This window comes from Lactuca saligna, chromosome 8 (assembly GCF_052625555.1).
Source record: "Lactuca saligna cultivar CGN05327 chromosome 8, ASM5262555v1, whole genome shotgun sequence".
Taxonomy (NCBI): Eukaryota; Viridiplantae; Streptophyta; class Magnoliopsida; order Asterales; family Asteraceae; genus Lactuca; species Lactuca saligna.
Window position 1 is genome coordinate 46,357,963 of NC_136424.1, and position 10,612 is coordinate 46,368,574.

The following is a 10,612-nucleotide window of genomic DNA, read 5'->3' on the forward strand; positions in this document are numbered from 1 at the left end:
TGAAGGTTTAAAAGAGATTGAGGGGGCAGAACATCTGCCAACCCCTATTGGCTCCGCCGTTGGTTTCCTCTTCTCTTTCTTATAGAAAACTCATTCATGAGCATACATTATCCATTAACTATAAACATTGGTGTTGGAACAAATGCACTCACATGAATGTTAACTAGGTTGAAGATTTCGTCTTAGGAAGGCTATTAATATGTGATAATTAACTTGCAGAAAAAAAAATGATAATGGCTCCAATCATTCATGTCCAATGTGTGTTACAAATCTTGTTATATTTAGAAGCATGATATGATGCGGTTCAACGGTGCATAGACCTTTCAACAACAAGCATGTCCTTGGAAGATACAATCTCATGGAAATACTTCAGTCCATGTTGGTGTTCTCAACAAAAAATCATCCATGCCATCTTTCTTTGTCTTGTTTGGGTAATTAGGTAGTTTAGAAATCACAAGATCCACTCATGTGTTACAAATCTTGTCATATTTATAAGTCGGGAATGATGTGATTTGATGGTGCCCATACCTTTCAAAAACAAACACGTCCTTGGGAGATACACTCTCATGAAAATACTTTAGTGGTGTTCTCAACAATAATTCATCCATGCCATCTCTCTATCTTGTATGGGTAATTAGGCGTTTTAGAAATCATAAGATCCACTTTGGTGTGCCAAAGGCTCACTTATTACTTTCACAAGGTGGATGTTTATATGTTTTCATGGATAAACAATCGGAAAGAAATGAAATCATATAAACACGAATTCTAAAAACCGGTTATATAAACTCATTTTCAATAGTAATGCATTTATATATAACTCAAGAGTAAATCCCTAAACAAGATATAATAAACCATTGAGTTCATTTATCTGTAAACCAGGATGTATAAGGAGTTAGAGCATCCACAATAAAATCTTTTTTAAGCTTGTTCATTGTGAAAAAACAATGAAAAATTTTATTTTCCTGTTATGTAAGAAGCTTTTTCAAAAGAGTTTGTTAATAAACAAGCTCTTCATTGACCTTTTTAAACATTTTTGTGGACCTCATATATTATATCAATTATAACAACTAGCCAACATGTATAAAAACAATATGCTAACGTTCTTACATACAAGAAAAAACCAAATTTGTTTTTACAAATAAACACAAAAAAATAACTAGAAAAAGAATTACAACTCAGCCCGATGACCTTTAAGGTCTTTGAATTCATCAATTACCGACTTCGAATCAATGTTTTCAGCAATTTCTCTTTCTATGTAAACCACCAAGTTGTTTGCGAGAAAGTCATCTGACATCGTATTGCGAAGACGGTTCTTGAATATTTTCATTGCTGAAAATCCCCTCTCTGTTGTTGCGGTAGAAACTGGAAGTGTCAAGATTAACCGCACCACTCTATCAAGCAAATAATACGTCTCACGTTTCTGAGTTTCCACAAGACCCTTGCATAAGTCAGCAATAGTCGATACACCACTAAGCTTGGGAGTCTTTGTCATATCAATATTAAAATTCTCCAATTGATATCTTAATTGGATTCTCTCTTGCTCTGTAAAATCTTCGGGATAATACTTCTCAACAAGACGACAAATTTGATCAACTTTAATCACTTTAGGGTGTTCTTTTGAAACTAAAGTAGAACTAAGACTTAATAACTCCATCGCCTGATCATTGAATCTACTATTCAACTCATGTAACTGTTTGTCCAATGTGGTTGTAAACAAATCCACTCGATAAAAATGTTCAAAAGTAACATGATGATCGGTTTTTCGAGGCTGGTATCGAGTAGAAGTATATGGAGCATTCATATCCGGCATATCTATTTGATGTTTTTCAGAAAAAAAAATTTACTTGTGCAAGTAAAGAGTCCCATCCCTTGTTTCTGAATTCATTTAGACTCTCCTTTGTTGCTGAAACTAACTCCATGGCATTAAGAATATCTTGAGATTTCTTTTGTAGAGCTTGAGAAAGTACATCAGTTTTCCCCATTATTTCCTTTATCAAGTGAAGAATAAACACAAACTCAAATGATTTTAGGAAACAATAAGCTGCATCAGCATCTCCGCGTTGAGAATAAGTAGCAGATACGTCATCAATTATTCCCTGGAGAACAACACGAGTACAATCAAACATGTTAAGCAAACTGCAAACAGAACGAAAATGAGAACCCCAACGTGTATCACCAGCTCTTCTTAATGTCCAAACTTGATTCAATCCTTTGCCTGATTCGATTTCACCTAGTTCCAATAATTGTTCAATCTCAGTTTCCTTCGCCTTTTGTAACTCATCATGACGCTTACTGGAAGCACAAACTACATTAATTAAAAAAATTAAGTTTGTGAAAAATTGGTGTACAGGAATAATTTCCCTTGAAGCAGCTACCAAGGCTAGTTGTAATCTGTGAGCAAAGCAATGAACATAATATGCATAAGGACAATCCTTAAGAACAAGTCCCTGTAATCCGTTCCATTCCCCTCTCATATTACTAGCACCATCATAACCTTGGCCACGGATTTTACTAACATCAAACTGATAGTGCAAAAGTTGTCTCCACATATTTGTTTTTAGGGTTAATGATAAGGTATCCCTAACATGAACCAAATCCAAGAACCTTTCCCGTATGATCCCTTCTACATCAACAAATCTCAAAACTATCGCCATTTGCTCTTTTTTAGACTCATCCCGTGACTCATCAACCATGACACAAAAATATGAATCACCCACTTCACTACGAATATGCTTTCTAACTTTATTTGCAATAATACTAAGAATTTCTTTTTGAATTTCTCCAGAAGTATATTTTGAATTATAAGGAGCTTTCTTTAATATAACATTTGCAACTTCATCATTATATGATGCTAGAAGTTTTAGTAGTTGCAAAAAATTACCACGATTTTTGGAATTAGGAGATTCATCATGTCCTCGTAAAGCGCACGCTTGGAATGTCAACCAACGAACTGTGTCAATCGAAGCTTTTAATCGTAAACGATTCTTCAATATTTGCTCTTCATTTTGCTTCATTATGATATTTTCAATGTGTGCTTCTTGGTTCATCAAATTTTCAGCAAATGCAACAGCATTTCTATGTTGTGAACAACCAATGTGCTTTAAGAACGCACAATTTTTCCCGTCATTAACTTTCTTCCAATTGTCAAATCCTTTAACAGTAAATGCATCATAACCATGGGACACACTTGGTTTATCGTTAAATATAAAACAAATAAAACAATAGGATGCATGTGTTGTTGGAGAATATTCTAGCCAATTAGGGAAAATGTTAAACCAAGAATATTGAAATCTACGAGGATGTTTCTTTGAACCTTTAGCATGATATTCTTTAAGATGTATTTGGAAAGGTCCTAAGCTCATATAAGCTCGTCTTACTTCTTCCCTTAAGTTAACCGGATATTCCCATATTTGTTTTCTTTTAGCGGGATCTCTTTCTAGTTGCTTAAGATCCGCTTGGACCACCTCATTAGGATTTGATTGTGTGGCTTCATTCCTATCATTCTCTTGTTGATTTTCATGTTCTTGTTGTTGTGGTTCACTTGTTGAAGCTTTGTGCTGTTTAATCTCTTCATTTTTATCATGAATTGCATCATTATCAACCTTTCTTTTGAAGAAAGAATGAATGGTTTTCATATTTCACAAGATTGTATCTATAAAAATCAAAATCAAAAAAAGTTCATAAGAAAATAAGCAATGTGTAATTAGTTGATTCCTAAAACTCCAACAAAATTTAATTTATTATCTTCGTTGTTGGCATTGGCAAACAATATGTAGTCTTATTTCATAGGTTAACAGTTAACTAGAAAAAAGAACACCCATAACTTTCTAGCTTATAGTCTTGAAATCCACATATAATTAATAATCTAATAGAATGATCATAAATTCAGTTATATCCAAGATTCCAAGTTAAACAATAAACAATAAAGTCATTTTAGAAAATAGACATATCAGGTCATATAATCATATCGGTTCATAAAATAGACTCCTAAAATTAGTTTGATTCCTAAAATTCCAACAGGAAAAAAGTTGAAGAACAGGCTGAGGACTGAATTGAAACTTGAAAGCTCAATTGCTCAAAGCTGAAAGCACACCTGAAACCTGAGGATGGGGAATTGGCCAATTGGGAATTGGGGATTGCAGCAGTTGAGCAATACAGCAGCAGCTGAGCAGCCAGCAGGTGGTGGCACCGTAGCAGCACCGCAGTCCGCAGTGGCGCAACACCCGGCACTCCGGCAGGCGACGTCGCGATGAGTAGGCGAGTGGCGACAGGCAATGAACGGATTCGATTTGGCAGAGTGACTTGCGAGTTGCGATTGAACGAAGATTAAGGATGGGGCTGGGAAATTGGGGCGGAAAGCGGAAGCTGATTGATGATCTCTGGCTTGCAATCTTGGATTAGCTTCTTGGCAACACAAACATTGGATCAACTAATCAGGAGGGGCCATAGCCCAAAACTCATATTGCTGGGCTTATAATTCCGAAAATTGAACATATATATCATATTTCTAGCCCAAAATTCAGGGGGGGCCACAACCCCTCCTGGCCCCATAAAAGGTGCGCCCCTGCATATGTTTTTTTTTTCCTTTTAAAGACATGAAGTACTTTTTAGGTTTTAAAAAGTCTTTAGGCCAACTCCAACCTCATCACTAAAAATTACACATTATTTTTGTATAAAACTAACACCAAAACTCTTTTCAACTCCAATCACACACTAAAAAATATACTAAAACATATTTTAATATTATAATTTATAAAACAATAATTATAAAAAGACAAAACTACAAATTTGGTCCTTGTGGTTTGCAAAAACCTTTGGATAGGGTCCAAAAAGTTTCTGGCTTGCACCGAAGGTCCAAAATCAAGGTTTTTCATTGTTTTTGGTCCAAAAAAACTTGAAAAGTCGATTTTACCCTTTTCTATTTCTTTTTTCTATTTTCTTTATTGTTTTTGGTATTTAAATAATTAAAAAAAAAAAAATCTTACCCAACACTCTCTCTCTCTCTCTCTCTCTCTCTCTCTCTTTCTCTCTCTCAACTGAAGAACTTCCCATCTCGAAGCAGACGAACGAATTTAGGGCTTTTTCCCTCGTCACTTTGACTGATCGGGCAAAAGAGAGACGGATACGAAGCTGCGAACGAAGCAGACGAACGAATAAAAGGGAAGCATGATGGCTCGTAGGGCGCGATTATTCGTTGATCGGTCGTGAGAAGGATTATCTCCTGGGTCGACAGCCAAGAGGCTGCGAAGGGACGGAGGTCTTCGATTGGGCGAGACAAGCAGCAATGGTAATGACTTTGGTTGTTCGATGTCCAACAGGAGGTATGCGAGGGCCTTTTTGCTCCGTTAATTCCTTGCTTCATCTTCTTTTTGATTTGGTAGGAACAATGAAAAGGTGAAGGGAGAACGAAGGGGGTTTGTAGCTCCCTTGCTCACCGGGAACGCACAAGAAAACACCTCCGACGGAGGTGCTTCTGCCGAAAATCGGGACAGAAGAAGGAAAGAAACAGGAAGAGTTCCTTGATTGTTTTTTTTTTTTAATCTGGTCAATTTTTATGTTCTTCAGTTAAGAGAGAAGGGAGTTTCATTGTGTGTTTATAGGACCAGTAGTGGGTTCGATTAACAAGATGATGATCAAAGGGAGGGGTATGTCGATGGATTTGTGGAAGATGAATAAGAATAAACCTGGGTTAGGTTAGGGAGAGAGAGAGAGAGAGAGAGAGAGAGAGAGAGAGAGAGAGAGAGAGAGAGTATGTGTGTTGGGTAAGATTTTATTTTTTATTTTTTTTAATTATTTAAATACCAAAAACAATAAAGAAAATAGAAAAAAGAAATTAAAAAGGGTAAAATCGACTTTTCAAGTTTTTTTGGACCAAAAACAATGAAAAACCTTGATTTTGGACCTTCGGTGCAAGCCGGAAACTTTTTGGACCCTATCCAAAGGTTTTTGCAAACCACAAGGACCAAATTTATAGTTTTGTCTTATAAAAACTAAAAACAATTAAAATAATACTATTTAAAAGTACAAAGAGTTTGGTGTTATGAATAATGGCCTCTATATGTAAAGTCCATATTTCTTCCCACTAAAATAAGATATTAGTGTTTGCTTGGACCTTTCTTGATCTCTATAACACAAAAATAGAGGTTCATTGGAAATGGTCTTATGAATGAAGTGAAGAGGTTAACCAGTAAATCCTCTTCATGGTCAATAAGTTAAACTGCCACTGTGCCACATCATTGAATAATTTTGCCAACTCATAATAAAGTTGTCACGTCATTGAATAATTCACTGTTGGCATTTTGGTTCTATTAACAAGTCCACGTGGACCACCATTCACCACCATAAACCATCATCTACCACCCACTAACCATGAACCATCTTCCACCACAAAACCATAAAACAGTTGAATATGAGGTCATGGTTGTTAAAGGTCCAAAACAAGTCGTGTAATGCCCATTGATGAACAAGAACAAAATTTAAAAAAAAAAAAAAAAAAAAAAGGAAATCAGTGAATTAAATATGTGAATATTTGATCCAATATCCCTCATGTGTACATTTTTGCATTCATTTTTTGTTTGACAATCTCCAACAAACTCGAATAAACACACAAAAAAAAAAAAAAAAAAAAAAATCGAGATTTATAGAGAGAATGGAAGAAACCGATACCTGGGTATGGAACAAAAAGCAAATATTATAAGCAATTTAAACTTATGTTATCTTTGTTTGGGTATCGGAAAACAAACCCAAGGATCGTCCAATCAGTGGCGAATCCAGAATTCATAGTCAAGGGTGTCTAATTTAAGTTAGATGAAAAAAATTGTCATAAATATTTGGTTATCTGGTTGATGATTGTCGATGATATCATTTAAGGCAAATATAGTATTTCCTTTGATAAATCAAAGGTCAAAATAATATTTTACAATTGTTTATAATAGGTTCTTTTTTAAAAAATCTATAAATACATGGTTATTAGTATCAAATTAATATAAATTGAAACTTATTCCAAGTTCTTTTATTGAAATTAAATGAAAAGAATTACCAACTAAACAAAAAACAATCGAACAATGTTACGTTTAGTGGGTGATGAAAACATAAAATAATTGAAAGATAAAAGAAATTTTACTATTTCTTATTTCTGAGCTGTCAATTATGATACAGTAACAATACATCTATTTTCTAAACCAGGGCAATACGTATAATAGGTTTTGACATTTCAATTATAATTGTTTTATATTTGATTTCATTTTATATATACACACTAAGGACATTGGTGAAAACAAAGAATGGGTGGCGACGGACGGACATTAAGGACATTGGCGACTTTTAAATTTCAATGACCCAAGAAATTTGAAAATTTTGATTTTTAGGTTTTTTTTTTCTTTTGAGACTTGTTTTTATTCACAGTTTGAACGATTAAACATCGAATATGATATTTATGGAAACGATATTTTTTTTACATTAACCTCGTAAATCATGGCAAAGTATTTAGAAAACTCCAAAATCTGTTAAAATAATTATGTTTTGTTAACTATAGTTAAATTCCAAAATCATATCGTTTTTGTTTTTGGTTATCCATGGGTGTCACTTTGTGTTGGGCACAGGTGTCCATATGAAATTTCTTATATAAACCATAAACAGAATTCAGATGCAAGGGGTGTCCATAGACACCCTTAGCAATAAGGTAGGTTCGCCTCTGCGTCTAATCTGGGTTCTTCATCTTCAAACGAGAATCTTTAGGCACCAAAATTTCTCCATCAAAAGACATGAAAGCCAAAAAGTGAGTAAGCTACAATATATTTGATAGAAAATAGAACTAAGAAACGATAGCTATTCTTTGAAATAGATCTTTAATTTGACTAAACAACTGGTAAATATTGAAATTGTAGATAGATGGAAAGAAAAAGAACGAACATATTTTCGTCTTCAAAAACTCTTCGAAATCTTTCATATGATTAAAATCATCTTTATAACTAGAAAGATAACAGACGGTAAACGTATCAATTAAGTAGAGAGAATCGAAGTGTATCCGCTAGTAAATATGAGGGGATGACATAGAGAGACGACGGCAACTTCAAACCTTCAAAGGTGTTGTGGTGGAAGGTGGGTTTTCTTCAAGAACTCAAGAACATGAATAGATTGTTAAAGAAAAAACCACCTCATCCATGAAAATCGAAAATTACCAGTTAAAGTCGTTTTTTAATAGGTAAAACTAGACTTTATTCACTTAAACTATTAAAAAAAATGATAGATCTTTTAAACCAAAACGAGAAAGTTGGTTTGGCTACAATAACATTTACCTTTTATTATATTGTATTATATTGTAGTGATGGTTAAGTTTTTTTGGTTGGTGATGAATAAATCATAAGGCATTATAAAAGTTTTATAAAAATACTATCATATTATGGATGCTCTTAGTCCGGAAATTACATTCAGAGTCCAAAGTGAGTCATAAAAATAAAAGAATCTAAAACGAGGCATTCTGAAATTTGTGGTAATTTTCTAAAAAGTTATCACTAAACTTTGAAAAAAAAAACCTTCTCAAAATATTTTCAAGTTGCAAAAAAACACATTGTATTTTTTACAAGGGTAACAAACTTAACTTTTTGTATATTTACCATCTATCTCAAGTTGAAGAGTTCATCATTTTCTAAATTTTATGTTTTTGAGCAAAATTTTCAATTTTATTATAAGTCTGATCTAAATTTTAAATTTTGGAATCCATCTCAAATTTAATTTAATTTATGTGTATTTATCCGTGACTTTTTTATTTTTTTAAGATCTTTTTACAATTTAACAATTATTTTAAAATAATTCATTGATTTTTTTTATTATTTTTTATACTATTTTATAACATTTAAAAATACTTTCATTAATGATAAGTTGTATGAAATGATTAAAAGAAAAAAAGTTTAAAAAAAATATAAATCAAATCTAAAATGTTGTATTAAAAAAATTGTAATTTTTTTTTTTTTTTTTTTTTTTTTTTTTTTTTTTTTTTGTACTTTGAGTTCACTTTGCTTATTAAAACGTATAAAAAAGTTCTAAAATTAAATAAATCTTAAAATCAATAGCACATCTTTGTCCTAAACTCTTCGTTGAAAAATCAACTACTTATTATAAACCTTTTTTACACATTTTAAATAAGTTTTTTTAATACAACGTTTTTAACTTGTTATATATATATATATATATATATATATATATATATATATATATATATATATATATATATATATATATATATATATATATATATATATATATATATATATATTCAAAAAAAATTATAGTTTCGTACAATTTACTTTCACAAAACTAATTTTTAAATGTTAAGAAAAAGTTATAAAAAAATCTATGAAATGTTTTAAAAATGTTGTAAAAAAGTTCAGAATATATATATATATATATATATATATATATATATATATATATATATATATATATATATATATATATATATTAATTAAAGTTTATGAAAAGTTCTAAAAAGTCTTTAAAAATTCCTACATATTTTCTTTTTGTAAATAAAACTAAAGTTGAGAGAAATACGTAATAAAGTTTAAAAATTTTAAATCATTGTCAAAAGTGCAAAAGATAAGTACCCTATTCAACCTAAGATAAAAGGTTTAACATACAGAAAACGTGAATCGGTTTTAAAAGGAAATTTACCCAGCTTAATTTCTCAATACCATATTTACCCTTCATAAACCTTCAAAATATCATATTTGCCCAAATCATTTTTTATAATCATTTTTTATACCTTAGAATTATTATAATAATTAAGAAATTTAATCATATTATCCTTATGTCTATGATAATAGAATATGAACTTCTGAATTGTTGGAATATCAGCCTCTTCACAGACAAAAAGATTCATCTTCAACCCCTTTTATGGAATATATATTTTTGATTGTTTATTTTTTATTTTTGTTGATTATTATTATATTGTAGATGAAGGATATTTTAGATATTACCACTGATATTTTGATGTTTAACAAGTGCATATATGATATTTTGATATTTAAGAAGGGTATATATGATATTTTGATGTTTAAAAAGAACATATATGATATTTTGAAACTTTATAAAGGGTAAATATGATATTTAGAAATTTTATGAAAGGTAAATATGATATTTAGAAATTAAGTTGGGTAAATATGATATTTTGATGTTTAAGAAGTGCATATAAGAAATTCTCCCTTTTCCGAAATATCATTGATAATAAAATCATGTGTTAAATACAAAATTAATCAGCTGCTAATTTAAAACATTACCACTTAAGTAGCAATCCATAATAAATTGAAACTCCACGTTACTATTTTGAGACGAACAAAACTCCAACCAAACTTGATATCATCAATGCTAACACAAACTTGTAACTAACACTCATAAATATACAAAAAAAAAATAATAATAATAATAATAATAACAAAAACATATACTTTGAAATTTTCATCCAACATAAATAATATAAAGACAATACATAACCATATTTATTATTTACAATGCTACAAACGAAACGAAATTTGCCGACTTTAAAAAATTTATACAGATTTTTTTTTCTTTGTATAAAGTCGCAAACGTTAAATTAACAACTCAAGAACACATAAAC

The 10,612-nt window shown here is 31.1% G+C and overlaps 1 pseudogene; it reads right to left on the reverse strand.

Annotated features, from left to right (window-relative positions):
- Nucleotides 1-1,168: 1,168 nt before the first annotated feature.
- Nucleotides 1,169-3,635, reverse strand: LOC145009593 (uncharacterized; annotated as a pseudogene).
- Between the last annotated feature and the right edge of the window lie 6,977 nt (nucleotides 3,636-10,612).